Source organism: Pagrus pagrus, assembly GCF_965226575.1.
Source record: "Pagrus pagrus genome assembly, chromosome: 11".
Taxonomy (NCBI): Eukaryota; Metazoa; Chordata; class Actinopteri; order Spariformes; family Sparidae; genus Pagrus; species Pagrus pagrus.
In genome coordinates, this window is record NC_140195.1 from 961414 (window position 1) to 977182 (window position 15769).

The following is a 15769-nucleotide window of genomic DNA, read 5'->3' on the forward strand; positions in this document are numbered from 1 at the left end:
GCAGCAGTGAGGCTGAGACGATCACTATACTGTACATCATGTCGCGTTTAAAAAACACTCAGAGTCAATGAGTCGAGTCGTTTTAACCAATCAGGGGACAGATGTTGGTGTGTGTTTGGCTCTGCAGTGGATCCGGGCCCAGAAAAACACTGAAAACTGGGGCTAACGTAGCGTGTAGCCAGCAGCTTCATGTCTCATTTATAAGAGTTCCTCCTCGATGAATGATTCATGCAGAGGTGTAAGTAGTTCTGCAGAGGTTAGCCTGGATTAGCTTAGCGGTGCCCTGCCACACCTGAGTGCCAGGTGGCTGCTTCACATCCAGATGACAGGTCTGAGATAACACACTGGCCTCGTGTCCAGGAGTGGAAACTACTTCTGCTTTTATATTCTTTCACTTTGATCCAGCTAATAAAAGAATATGATGAAGTTGGTTATTTGTTGTCTTTTCTGTGAAAACTGTTTTATTATTGAAGCATTATTTATGCTTAAAATCACATTTACTAGTTCTGATGCTTAGAGGAAGTATTAAAGACGAGCGTCCGGCCGGTGAACACACGAGGGACGGTCCTGGTGCCATCCTCCATGACAGCCCAGTCAGCAGAACAAAACGTTGGCAGTTTCTGCAAAGAAGGGATACGTGCACATTTGTACGTGTCATACAAACCATACTGACATCGTGGTATCTGTAAAAGTTTAGATAAAAACCAAACTGTTTCTCTGGTAAAAGAATTATGCATCCAAACATCTGGACGTCACCGCACTCGCAGACTTTGGTCGTGGATGTGTTCACAGGAAGTCTGCGAGTCCAAACTCACATTTCATCCAGTCTATAAGGCTCTCAAGTGGACTTTCTGCAGACTTCACCGGACTTCACTGATTTAATTACCCACAATTCATTGCAATAAGGACGTGACATTGTAGAACTGTGAAATAATGACTTTATTATAACTTTTCTTGAATCGTGTCGTCCAGAAACGATATTAAACCACATCGTGATGCAGAAATATGTAGAAGTTTAGACTGTAGAGGTCAAAATCAAAATGCACTTTATTATTGTAGTCTTTCGGACTGTCTGTCCATCAATGGCTGATGTTTGTTTGCAGTCTCACACACTTGCATGATGACATGATGACAGTGAACGCATCACGGTACGTAGGCAAGGCAAGTTTATTTGTACAGTACAATTCAGACACAAGGCAACTCAAAGTGCTTTACAGGCGCAGAATGATGACGCTAAAATACATGAAACAAGTCAGACGACTTCAAGAAACCAAACATTAAAACAAGTTAAGAAAGAACAGATTTAAAAGAGTCAAGACTAAAGAATAAAAGTCACAGTGCAGTTTAAAGCTTCAGTGAAAGAAAAACAAAGTCTTCAGTCTGGATTTAAAGGAGGTGAGTTGGAGACCTGCAGGTTTATGTTTGTTCCAGATGTGTGGTTCATAATATCTGATCGCTGCTCCTCCAGGTTTAGTTCTGACTGCAGGGACCGAACGCAGACCTGAACCTGACACGTTCGTACGACTGAAAACCAGTCCAGAGGTGGAGATTTAGATTCAGCCTTACACTCAAAATGTAGTATAAAAGAGACAGTCTACAAGCAGAACCGTACAGAAGTTTACTAAAAGAACAATTCAGCTAAACCAACCCTGAAGAACGTCCATCCTCATCCAGCCCAAAGTCAAAGCAAAGCTGCTGTCTGGAGTACCGACATGGTTTTGGGCTCTTTTAAAGGGTTATAAGCTGATTTTTCCAGCAGCTCTCTAAATGCTCCTGTCATTGATCTGTAGGAGGTTGAACACACTGATTTTTTTACTTATTTTTCAACAACAGATGACTCAACACAGACTGAGCTAAAGACTGAACTGAACTAACGAGGGGATGAGGTGCAGGTGGAGTGAGGAGGAGGAGACGCAGGTAACAAGGCGGGGCTGACGAAGGAGGTGCAGTGCAGGTGTGGACGAGGAGCACAAGAACACAACAGACTCCACAAAAACCCAGAAAACACACAGAATGAACCAAACAACAGGACAATAAACACTTAACATACATTTCTCTGAGGAAATATTCAGGCACCTGGCAAAGAAAAGAAAAAGCCATTTTGTGACCTCACAATCCTCCAGCCTGAGAGTAACTCCAGCAAATAACTCATTATAGCTCTTTATTTCCTTATTTACATTAATTTTATGCTGATAAAAGAGTCAAAAACAAGTGAAAAAACAGCCTGTACAAAGAGAACAGATCTGAAATCTCATTGGCTACATGATGTGTCAATCATCCGGAGGCTGACTTGTAAGTGGCTCAGGAGAGAGGAGAAAGAAGAGGGGCGGGTCTCCTGTCTTGCCCGCTCACTCGTTGGCTGTTGCAGGCCACAGGGCGGCCATAGAAGCTCCTACCTGGTCAAATGGGCTGTCAGTCAAACGGTCAGAGTTCGGCAGCCATCTTAGGAAACGCTGTGTTCCGGTTTAATGTTGTTTTTCTTTCATAGACGTTTTCTGCCAGATAACAGTCTGAAAACGTGTCTGCGATCGCTGTTTGTTGCTCATCGGGTTTTGTGCTGCGTGTGTCACTGACGTGGTTCTGCTGGACCTCTGGGAACAGAAGATCCACCACTGAAACACCCGGAGCCTTCAGCTGTGAGTTGTAAATGCTTGTTTGTTGATCGCAGCTGCCTGATGTGGTTTTATCTTGAAATGATTTAAACGATGTGTGGTTTACATCTTTCAGTTTTACGGTGGTTTCTACCAGCGTTCAGGTGCTTTAGCGCCACCTGCTGCGACGAAGTGAGACCAGACAGAAATGGAAATGATTTACGAGGCGCTGGATTATTTATACGATATCAACTCTTGCTCTTTTAAATGTCACAAGTTTTCATGCTTCCAGTCGAGGCTGAAACAGATTTTTACTTTACGTACGTACAATTTTAAGGTATTTGTACTTTACTTGAGTATTTACATGTTATGCTGCTGTACATTTATATTTAGGGCATCTAGCAGATGCTTTTGTCCAAAGCCACTTACGATAAGTACATTTGTCACAAGAAAGAAAGCACGACATTTCACCGTCGATAAAGTGAGAATGATAAAATCGTGACGTATCCTCTGAGGGGAGCAGCTGCTCATCTTTACTTCAGTACATAAGTGCTATGGTGAAGTGTAGCCTGCTGTTTTTTTTCCGCAGTACTTTTACTTTTGTAACTTAAAGTATATTTATATAAAGTAAAGGTCAGTGTGAGCGTCCAGTTTGCTGTTTGTGTCTCCTGAATGTCCGTCTCTGGTCTCTCTGTGAACTCTGAGGACGTCTGGGAGTTCCCTGTTTGTCTGGGAAATGTCAGTCCACTCAGCACTGCTGCTGCCTATATATAGACACACACACACACACACACACACACACACACACACACACACACTCCAGGGAATATCATCATTCCTGTGTGTGTGTGTGTGTGTGTGTGTGTGTGTGTGTGTCTCCTCCTTTTCTTTCACTGGATTCCTCCTGTTTTTCGTTTTCCCTCCTCCTCCCAGGCTGCATCGGGCCACTCTGAATTATAAATGAGGTCACACACACACACACACACACACACACACACACACACACACACACACACACATACACAGAGTGTGTCTCCTCTTACGATCAATACGTCCACAAAAAGCCTTTCCTCTGACCATCACTCTTCTTCTCCTCTTTCTTCTTCTTCTTCTTCTTCTCCTCTTTCTTCTTCTTCTTCTTCTTCTTCTTCTTCTCCTTCTTCTTCTTCTTCTCCTTCTGTGTAGTATTCAGGTCCATGCTGTTGTGGTCTAATCTGTTCCACTCAGCTGAGTCTTATTAAAGAAACAGTTCACCCACTTCAGACGGGGTTCACGCTAACTCTGTTAGCTCAGCTGCTACAGTGAAGACTTCATCTAAATAAAGGGTTAAATCTGGTCTCAGATCAGGTTGTGATGTCGTCTCTCCTGCAGACTGTGATCACAGCAGACGAGCTGTGTGGAGACATCTCACGTCTACTTCTGCAGCTTCTGTTTGAGAATTTAAAAAGTTGTTGCGAGCTCTCCTTGTCGCCCCCCGGAGGCTTCAGACAGACATGGATGATATCCCTCAATGGCTTCCCACCAGACACTCAGCAGCTGTGTTTGGTGAAACCAGACAGGAGAGAGGAAGTCAGCGTCTACGTACCAGTGACCGTCATTTTATTATGAAATTCAACCAAACAGGAAGCAGAATAAATAAAGCGAGTTGGTCGTTATGAACGTGTGTGTGTGTGTGTGTGTGTGTGTGTGTGTGTGTTGTCCTGGGGGAGTTCAGGAGTAATGGCGACTTAAACAAACTGTCCCCTGAGTCCAGACGCCCCTCTGACTACCTGATTAACCATTGATTTTTCCACGGCTGAATGTGTGTGTGTGTGTGTGTGTGTGTGTGTGTGTGTGTGTGTGTGTGTGTGTGTGTTTCCCAGTACAGTATAGATAAGTCAACACATTTACAGCTCAATCTTCACCACAAGTGGGAAGAAAAGACGTCGAGCAGGAAAAATAAAGAGAGGAGCAGAAACGTGAGATGAAAACAGAAGAGGAGGATCATAACACATCGTTTCATCAAACAGCTGTTTGTTCTGATGTTTCTATACGTTATTTTATTCTGTTATGATCCCGCTGCTACTCTTTAAGGTTTGGGGGGAAAGAAGAGTCAGTCACAGCAGCATTCACTTTTCTGCTGTGTAATATAAAAACCCCGCCCCCAGTGTGTAAAGGCCTGTTGTGAATGTTGATTTGACGACAATATTAAAAACCAAAAGGTTAAAATAAGTCCTAAATTGTGAGCCGTCTGTCAGCGAGCTTTATTCTGAAGTCTGACTGGACGTTGTGTGTAACGTCTTCTTGCTGACTCGACCGTGAAGCTCTTCACATCCACAGCTGACTCTGGAGGTCGAGAAAAAGAAAAGGTTCGTAGAAAAGACGTTAAAATGAGCTCAACCTTAAACATTTACAGCTGTAAGATATTTACTGAAAGCAGCAGTAATAATATTCAGATATTAAAACACTGACAGTTCTTTTACTTCACATACTTAAAGTACATTTAGGTGATTATATTTCATACTTTAAATGATCTGAACACTTCCTCTGCTGCAGCCATTTTGAACCTCTTTTTCTTGTAGAGGTGAGAAACTAAATCAACTGCGTGCTCTTTAAAGGGCCATGTCCATGTTTTTCACGTTGCAGCACATTAACTGTAAATGCTTCGTTCCTGTTGACTGATTTTCTGAAACACAACATCAGCTGTCAGATGGATTTTCCTTCCAGGCGAGCTGTGTTCAGGTTTCAGTGTTACACCAGCTCCTCGCAGGACAAACGGTAGATCTTATTCACATTCAGTATGTAGTGTACATTGGTAATCAACACCGCCGCGCTCATCGCAGTAACACACGTGTTCCTGCTCGTTCATCATTTCTGTACCTGTGAGAGTCACAGGAACATGAAACCAAACAGGAAACACAACAGAAGCCTGCAGGCGGAAAATAAAAAGCAGAACTGAAGCTTCACAATAAAATGCTTCAACACACCGACATTAAAGTTTGATGCAGCGTCCAGCTGCTGTGAGTGATGACAACCCGAGTGACAGACGGACAGCTGACCAACGTTTCTTTACATTCATTATTAATAATTAACTGTGTGTGTGTCTGTGTGTGTGTGTACTGTTGGTCTTTATGATGCAGCCTGTTGTGTGTGAGTCTGTGTGTATGTATGTGTGTGTGTGTGTATGTGTGTGTATGAGTGTGGGCGGATACACATGCTGCACATGTACCTCCAGGCGGTCTCTGCGTGTTTGTGTGTCTTCCACATGTTGTTCACGCTGCACATCATCGCAGAGGGAAACATGTTTCAGAGGTTAGAACAGACGAACAAACAGTCGTCATTACAGTAAAACATAGAAGAAAATAATATATTTAAAGGAGCAGTCTGTAGTTTAGGAGAAGAAATGTTAATGAGCAGAGAAAGATCCTCATTTGATAAACAAACTAAATAAACAAACTCTCTTTGTGTTCATGACTGAATAATCTCAATAAACAAACTGACCTTAAAGGACAACACACTTTATACTGTTTTACTGTGTTCATATGTGGCGGACCCTGCCACCTCTCTAGCTTCAAACAGTGTTCTAGGACCTTATTTTCCTCTGAGAACAGCTTGTTTATTCACTGATGGAAATAGTTTGTATTATTATTACCTCATTAATATTGTAAATAATACATTTCTGAGTTTGAATTTCTTCCTTTTGTTGTCCAGAACTACATCATTAAACAACAGCTTTAAATGTAAATGTTTGCAGACGTTTAAAGTCTGACCGCCATTTTTACACATGCACATTTGTTTTCTGGTTTAGCTTAAACAATAACTTCATATTCTTTGGGGGTAACACGCTATAAACTAAAGTTAAAGTAAGATTACGTAAAATATTGATAGTGTTCGTCACAGACGGCAGTTAGCATAGAATGCTGTTAGACTTGGATAGTGTCCTTACAGAGTGTGGGAGTGTCCTTACAGAGAGTTGGAGTGTCCTTACAGACTGTGGGAGTGTCCTTACAGAGAGTGGGAGTGTCCTTACAGACTGTGGGAGTGTCCTTACTGAGAGTGAGAGTGTCCTTACGGAGTGTGGGAGTGTCCTTACGGAGAGTGAGAGTGTCCTTACAGACTGTGGGAGTTTCCTTACGGAGAGTGAGAGTGTCCTTACAGACTGTGGGAGTGTCCTTACGGGGAGTGGGAGTGTCCTTACGGAGAGTGAGAGTGTCCTTACAGATTGTGGGAGTGTCCTTACGGGGAGTGGGAGTGTCCTTACGGAGAGTGAGAGTGTCCTTACAGACTGTGGGAGTGTCCTTACTGAGAGTGAGAGTGTCCTTACAGACTGTGGGAGTGTCCTTATGGAGTGTGGGAGTGTCCTTACGGAGAGTGAGAGTGTCCTTACAGACTGTGGGAGTTTCCTTACGGAGAGTGAGAGTGTCCTTACAGACTGTGGGAGTGACCTTACAGAGAGTGGGAGTGTCCTTACAGACTGTGGGAGTGTCCTTACAGACTGTGGGAGTGTCCTTACAACAGTGAGTGCTGACTTTGGTCAGAGTCAAAACTGAACGCAGACACAGAAACACCCTCAGTGTCGGTCGTTTCTCTGTATCTTGTCTGTTTGGGGCGAATAAACCTGCGATACTTTGCTTCTCTGTCTGTGTGAACACAGCTGGCTTATTAGCCTTAGATGGGCACATTTCGGTAACCGGGCTTCATTCAGATCCTGTCAGCGCTGCCTCTTTGCCTGTTTCAGATTAGTCAGGAGTTTGATGGAGTCAGTGCCAAGATGGCGACGGCTGCAGCCACAGCTGAGAAACCTCTGGGTGACATCACAGCGGCTCGTCCACTGTTTTATACAGTTAATGGCTGCTGCACTTAGCCGCTCGTTGTCGGCCTCAGTGTAAATGTTTCAGTACACAGCTCCAGTGTCCAACTGTGTGTGTGTGTGTGTGTGTGTTAGCAGTGTTTTGTCTCACTAAGTGATGAAGCTGATTGTGTTTCCTTCACGTTTCTGAGGGAACAAATGAAACTCGACCTCGAACACGTTTCAGACAAAACTTCTGAATTCACTTCAGCTGCAGTTTAACTGAGAAAATAACATTTTACACTGTAAAACATTGTCACACTGAATCCTCTTATTGTAAACAGCTGATGCCACGAAGAAGAAGAAAAAGCTCAACATCTCGATAAAAGTCAACATAAGAACTCGTACCTCAAATAGAAAATGCCAATACCATTAAATACCAAGTAATTTTTATAATTGTTATAAACACAAAGTCAACATTTTTACAAGAAAATCTAAATATAGATGCGAAAGTTTGAGAAAAAAGTCAATATGAGAGCAAAGAAGTATTTTTATACAATAAGTTAGATTAAACACGAGATTAATGCTGATAAAGTCACAACTTTATGAGGAAAACCAATAAACTAATGAGAGAAATCAATATTATGAGAATAAAGAAGATAATTATAATCAATATGTGAAAAATGTTTTATTTTAAGAGTCAGAAGTCAATATTGGATGGAAGATGAAATAAGAATCTGAAGAGGAAAACTATAAAGTAAATTATGAAATAATCACACTAACAAGAAAAAAAGTCAAGAAGTGTTTGAATTACATGATAATGTTATGAGAAGAACTTATGACAGCAAAGTTTTAATTTAGTAAGAGCAAGTTTTATAATTTACAAAAAGGTTTTTAAAAATTTATTTTTGAATTAATGAAGAAGAAATGAAGTGAAATTATGCAAATAACAGAGAAATGTTATTTTCATGCTACGTCAAGATGTTACAAGGAAAAGTAAAAATATGAAAGTAAAGTAGTTAAATTTATTATGCTGATAAAAATGTAATTTTATGAAGAAAAACAAAAATGTATCAATATTATGAGAATAAAGTCCCAACCCACGTCAACGGTATTTAAATAAAATCCTCATGTTTTGTACATTTTTAAAGAATAAAAAAAATTCCAAATATAAGTTTTAATTGATTTAAGTGTTAATTTTACAAGAAATAAAGTCAAATAATTCCAAAAAGATTCATAAAAAAAAAATAAAGTCAAAGCAAAGTTCAAGTTTGACTAAATGTCTCTTGTGTTTGGATGAAATTTGACATAAACGTCATTTCATGAAGCTGAATTGTGATTTTGTGAGAAAAAAGAAAACATAATGAGATTAAAGTCATGATGACGCTGAAGTCTGAATTAATGAACGTGGTATTAGCTCTCGCTCGTCAACTTGACTTTGTGTCAGTTTGAAGTTTGTCTGAAGGATCTCTTCACGTCAGATCTGTGTTTTAAACAGCAGCTTGTAAAGTGAAGATATTTTCAGATGGCTGACACCAGATCAGTTCTTCAGTCCGAACACTTCATCACTTTGTTACATCATCACATAGTAATCCTGCTCTCTCTCTCTCTCTCTCTCTCTCTTTTCTCCCAACATGAAACTCCCATCAGTCTGTTTAATGTGGAGCAGTGTGTGTGTGTGTGTGTGTGTGTGTGTGTGTGTGTTTAAGTGTGTGTGCAGAGAGGAGAGGGAGGGACACGAGGGAGAGAAGAAGAAGAAGATGGTGAGAAATGACAACGAACAGAGAGAGAGAGAGAAAAGGGAGATGGAGGGGAGGGTCGAGCGAGCAAATGGGAGGTGGAGCCAGAGAGAGAGTGAGCGAGCGAGCGAGCAAGAGAGAGAGTGTGTGTGTGTGTGTGTGAGAGAGAGAGAGAGAGAGAGAGGAGGGATGACAGGAGATGTGGTTGTTGCCGCGGCAGCAGAGCAGGACAGATCTGAGACAGTAAAACAACACTCCTCCTCCTCTTCCTCCTCCTTCTTCTTCTTCTTCTTCTTTTTTTATTACTCCTCCATCCTCCTGCGTCCGTCCGCCCGTTAACACCTGGGAAAAAAAACCTGCTGCTGCTGCCTTCTTCCTCATCACTCCTCTTCTTCCTCACCTTCATCATCATCACCATCATCATCATCAGCGGTGGTAAGTAGGATGAAAACTGCTCCAGATACAGCGCTTACTGCTGAGAATAGAACGAGAAGGGAGTGGAGAAGTCGAGTGGAGAGGAGGAGCGGGACGGGACGGAGGGGTGGAGGGAGGGAAGAGTTTGGAGAAGAAGAAGAAGAAGAAGAAAATAGAATCAGAGAAGAAGACTTGAAGTAACGAGAGGGAGAGGAGGAGAGGAGAGTCAGAGCAGAGAGACAGAGAAGAAAATAAGAACAGACCAGAGATCAGAGATCAGAGCAGAGCGGGCTGAGTTTGGAAAAACCAGTTTGGAGGTGACTCAGGACAGAAAACTGTAAAAAAGAAATAATAACAGGAGAGAAGACAGAAATATATGATTGTGTTTGTGCGTTTATGTGTGTGTGCTTTTGTGTGTGCGTGCATGTGTGTGTTGAGGTTGACGTAATCCAGCGGTATGAATTAGTGATGAAGTTCTGTGTGTTTGCTATTACCGGTGGTTAGCACACACACACACACACACACACACATGCGCACACACATGCGCACACACACACTTTTCATATGCATGCATGCACACACACACGCACAGTGCTCATTAATATTCACACACCTTCTGCTTCTGTCGTCCGTCCACGGTGAAATATTGTCCCGTAAATCTTTACATTTAGAAGTTAAACTGAAGTAAAAAAAGTCTTTCTGAAGCTCAGATGACGGGAAAAAACGCATCATCAGGTGGTGACGGGTGTCGCGTGCCCGCTGTGGTCGTTGCGTCTCATTACTTTCTGACTTCCTGTCCGTGGTTCTCCATCAGATTGGTTCCTTTTGATGGGGTCTATTTTCAGCAGCGGATGAATCCACATTTGGTGCCGTTGTGAGTGTTTGTGGCCAAATAAACTACAGTGTGGCTCACTGCTGTGTTTTAATGGAGCTCTGTGACACAGAGGAGAACTCGTTAGTAGCTGTATTTCACTGTTGTGTACAGTATGTGAGCTTTATTGATTTATTTAGTGAAAATTCACAAAGGGAAGAAGTCTCAAAAAAATGTTGCATTCATGTCCGGTTGAGTTCAGAATGATCAGATCTGTCTTTTAAACAGACGAGGAGAAAAGCTTCAGTACGTCCAAAGTGATAAAGAATCACCTGAAAACAAAACAAACATGGACGTCATGTATCGGCCAAAATCTGAGGCTCAAGTTAACTAAACCCAGATATAAACTACGTGGTCGTTATTTAGTCAATTAACAAGTTTTCACCCTCACGTGACGACTCTGCAGTCAGACAACCACCAGGCTCTGCACTAACATGAACCTTCTCAGGTTGTAAACATCCTCATCCGTCCATAAACGTGGTCTAACCTGAGTCATGAGGAAGTTGTGTAACAGACTTTCAGTGTTGTCTTGTTTATTTTTGCTGAACTTGAAGTTCCCCTCCTACGACAGACCCAAGGAGTCTGGAGGCAGCGAGCAGCATCTGAGCAGCTACTCAACGCTCGGGCAGCTGGTAGATCTGCTCACGGTGCAGCCCACAGACTCAGACATGTAGTGGTGGAGACACAGGGTTTACAGTGCATACTGGACCTGCTGGTTGTTTGTGTGAAGGTAGGCAATCTAATCCAGCAGAGGAATAGAGGACTGTCCAGAAATGTCCACATGTTTGTGATGTGCCCATCAGATGAAGTCCAGAAGTGAACAGAAAAACATTTGAGACAACCTATAAATAAATACATCAGATCAGAGCTTCAGACCGTTTCCTGCTGTCACATGTTGGACTGACGCACTCGCTGCCCTTCAGCCTCTGAACAGAACTTCTCTCCGACGTGTTCATGTTCTGTTGGTTCAGTTTGAAAACTCCTGAACAAGGTTCAGGAAAAGATCCAAGTTTAAAATAAGTATGTTATGTATGTGATGACAGTTACACATGTATGTTTATGTGGTGTTGCATGGTGTTTCATTACATTATGTTATATTACGTTATATTAAGTTACATTATGTGATGTAACATTACATCATGCCACGCTACAGTAGGTTGTAATGTTACGTTATGTTACATTACGTTGTTACGATATGTTGTCTCATTAGTTACATTACATTATGTTGTTACATTATGTTAAGTTGTTACCTTATGTTAAGTTGTTACATTACGTGATGTTACATTATGTTACTTTGTTATGTTACGTTATGTTGTTATGTTATGTTACATTATGTTACTTTAAGTTATGTTACGTTATGTTGTTATGTTATGTTACATTATGTGATGTAACGTTACATTATGTAATGTTACATTACGTTATGCTATGGTATGTTTTGTTGTGTTATGTTGTGTTAGCTTGTTATGTTATACTATGTTGCGTTATGTTATGTTGTTACATTATGTGATGTAATGTTACTTTATGTCATGTTACATTACATTACTTTGGTTAGGTTGCATTATGTTACGCTACATTACGCAATGTTACGTTGTTACATGATGTTACATTGTGTTACATGTTATGTTATGTTGTTAGGTTACTATGCATTATGTTTTGTGTTATATGTTTCTAAATGTCTACTGCATGTCTACATTTCCCTCAGGACAAATGAAGTATCTGTCTATCTAGTTGCATTATGTTCTGTTGTTCTGTTATGTTGTTCTGTTGTTCTGTTACATTGTTCTGTTGTTAGGTTAGGTTCCCTTATGTCATGTAAAATTACGTTGTGTAACTCACTGTGCACATACCTCCATGCGTCCTTCACATTTACGTGGATGTTAAGTAATACATACATACAGGGTTGTAGATGTCGGTGGTCTGTGAGGTCGTTAAACACATCGCAACATGTTTATGGAGAGCTCTCTTCACTAATATCACAAACGAGAGATGTTATTTCAGGTCGTTCTTCATCCTGTCGTTTTGTTGTCTCGTTTGAACTTTTGGCTGCACTGCCCCCCCTGGTATCCAGTGGTACTGCTTTGTTTTAGCCACATCTGTACGCTTTCAGAAAACCTGCAAAAATATGGACAAAAGGCTCCGTCTGTTTCTGTGTGTATTTAACGTTGAGCTTAAACGAGCTTGAAGGCGACACTTTACTGCTTCATTTACTGTTCATATTTCATTCTTCTGCCTCATCATGATCCGCTGTATTCTGCTGTTTCCTGTTTGAATCCTGCCTTCTCTTGTGTTTCTAATAGACTCTGTGTGTGTGTGTGTGTGTGTGTGTGTGTGTGTGTGTGCTGCAGTGAAGTGCTGCTCACTGATGGTTGTCTAATGGTTTCACACAAACACTCAGACTGACCGGCCATGTGCTGCTCTTCATCACTCTTTGTGAGTGTGTGTGTGTGTGTGTGTGTGTGTGTGAGTGTGTGTGTTTGTGTGTGTCGACAGCAGTTTCCACTCCAGCTGAAACACTTTCCCTCCTGTTACTTACTCCGGCTTGACTGACGGCACTTTTCCTGCACGATTTTTTTTAGTTTAAAGGAGCAGTCCGACAGTTTTTTGGAGACGGACGGTTTCGGTTTCGTGTGTTCAGGTGGAAGAAGGACTCTGATCTCGTAGAAACACTGATGATAATTTTTACTTTACAAAATTTTACTTAAATAAAAAAAGACAAAAGTATTATCATCAATCTTATAACGAATATAAATTATATAGTATCAGTTGCCTACGATACAGCACTTAGAACGAATATATATATTATTATTATTATTGCATTAATCTGTTCAACACATGAATGTTGGAGCTGATGAAGGTGGAGCTCTGTGTCTGTTTGACTCGTTATTGATCAGCGATCGGAGAGCCCTGCTTCCTCGTTATCGATCAGTATTCACAAACATGTTTTCTGCTCCATTGATCAGTGATCGGAGACACGTTGTTGTCCTGTTATTGATCGGATAACACACAGAACAGAGCAGAGGAACGTTTGTCTTATCAGCAGTAGATCAGGTTGTATCCTGTTTATTTAAAAATGCTGCGTATCACATCTGTAAAAATATCATATCTGTAATTCAACTGTCGCTGTTTTAGAGACAGATTCAGTTCGTCAGCAAAGAGAATTTAATGTGTGCAGAAAACAATGAAACTGCATCTGTTTGGGTTTAAATAAGATGAATACATAATATTCAAAATCATTTCCAGAATCAAAAAACTTAACTATACAAATAAAGTTGTTATTTAATGAGAATAATGTTGTTGTTTCCCAAGAAAGAGTGAACACTATGAGAGGAAAACGTGATTTTATGAATTAAAGTCAGTATTATGAGAATTTAATTATAATTTTACAACAAAAATGTCCATTTGAACAGAAAGCCATCATTTAATGACACAAGTTAATATTGTAGAACAATTAGCTGACTGTCGATTTACAGAAAAACAATCAACTGTTTAAATAATGAACGAGACGTATGTACAGTAAACAGAAACACAAACCTGCAGGAGCGTCTGCTGTATTTACACACCCAGGAACTACTGCTGCGTTAGCTTAGCACAAACACTGAAAACAGAGGGAAACTGCTAGCGTAGCTCCATCTAAAGAGAAAATACACACAGTCCAGCTCCACAGCTGCCATTAAACAAGATGTCACCTCCTTCAACCAGAGTTCAGCCGCCACACACACACATCAAGTGAACTTCTTCTTCATACATCTTCCTCTCGAACATTTTAATGTGAAATAATTATATGTTGACATGTCTCAGTTGGACGGTTTGTTGTCGGCCTGGTCTCAATACACAGATACGTGACACCCTCCCCATCACAGTACTGAACGATGTTTACTTTGGTGTATTCACTCCATCATCACAAACAGATGGATGTACAGGCAGGTGGAGGCTCGTCATGAACAAACAGAACCATCATCATACATTAGCGCATTAGAGGAGAACTGCTGCCACGTTGGTTTGAAGCTTTTAAGATGAACAGATGAGACGCAGATGGCTGCTGGTGAGATGAATAAGACATGAACAGAGTTTACCAGAGATGAAACAAGTATTTAGGTCCTTTACCGCAGAACTGAGGTAAAAGTATGGAAGTAATTATAGTGTTAATATTAATGCTGCATTAATGCGTATGCGTCATTATACTGCTGTAGATGTTTAAGGTTGAGCTAATTTTAACTCCTTTATACACTGTTGGCTCGTTTAATGTACAGCAGAGCTTCATGTGTTTGTATCTGTGAAAAGTCAGAAAAACAGCCTGCGTTGAGCTTCATGACGATGCATTTTCCAGCTAATCCAAGAGGGTTTTTAAACATACATTATGTAACCTCTACTGCTAAAGAGTGCTGTGTGGAGGGCCGGGCGGAGCTGGGGGGGCCAGAGAGTCTGGATCAGATCCACCTGGAGTCTCATCAGATTCTGCTCTGATCCGGAGACTTTTACAGACGGGAGGAGAGCTCAGAGATTACTAAAAAGTGGATTTATCTTCACTCCTGTTTATCAACCTGACTGCAGCAGTGCAGCACATTATGTTGTGTTTACTTGTGCAGAGTTGAGGGTTGACCTGAATTTAACACTGAAGCTGTCAGACAACTGTAGTGGACTAAAAAGTACAATACTTGTCTCTGTTGTAGTGGAGTAGAGGTATCGATGAATCCGACGACTGATTTGTGATTTGTGTGTCTACTTCCAGTACTTCCCCTGATTTGTGTATGAAGTTGCAGCTACCTCATGATGTGTACTTAAATACAGTACTTGAGTGGTTTACTGAGCAGACTGGATGGAAGAGACTCAAGACTGTCTGGTGACTAAAGTCGCAAAACTCTTCCTAAACTGTGCGACTGCCTCTCCTCCGCTCCTCTTGGTTCTGGAGGAGGTTGAGGACATTCTTTCACTCAGCAGTCAGACAGGAAATCCACTGACTCAGGTGCAGCTCATGAGAAGTAATAACCATAAAAACCAGCAGCCTCCCATTACCGGAAGCTTCCAGGGTCGAAGCCGCAGCAGCAGCAGCTCTCCTGGCGTGAGGGGAAACGCTGATCCCAGAGCTGTGGCTGAGGATAAAAAGCATCGTGTGGCTGCTCTAAATATCTAATGTGTGCTCAGAAACACATGATGTCAGCAGGGATTCCCACAGAGAGCACGGATAGTCAGACGGACAGATGGAGGACAGAAGTTAGCAGGATTTTAGAGTCAAAGACGCCCAACACACCGACTTTATTCACATTTATCTGCTCAGTCATCTTATGCATTCATGCAAAATTAATCTGGAAACCAACAAGTTCTTATAAACTCAAAACAGCTAATTTAACTCCAATACTGACGCCAGAACATCGTCTTTACTCACCTG

At 41.4% G+C, this 15769-nt stretch overlaps 1 protein-coding gene across 1 annotated transcript in view; it reads left to right on the forward strand.

The window, feature by feature from the left end:
* Window positions 1–9316: 9316 nt before the first annotated feature.
* Window positions 9317–15769, forward strand: part of kcnd1 (potassium voltage-gated channel, Shal-related subfamily, member 1) — a 59622-nt gene continuing 53169 nt past the window's right edge. The window contains exon 1 of the mRNA XM_084366219.1: window positions 9317–9533. The gene's annotated coding sequence lies outside the window, so the exon portion shown is untranslated. The remainder of the gene's footprint in view (window positions 9534–15769) is intronic.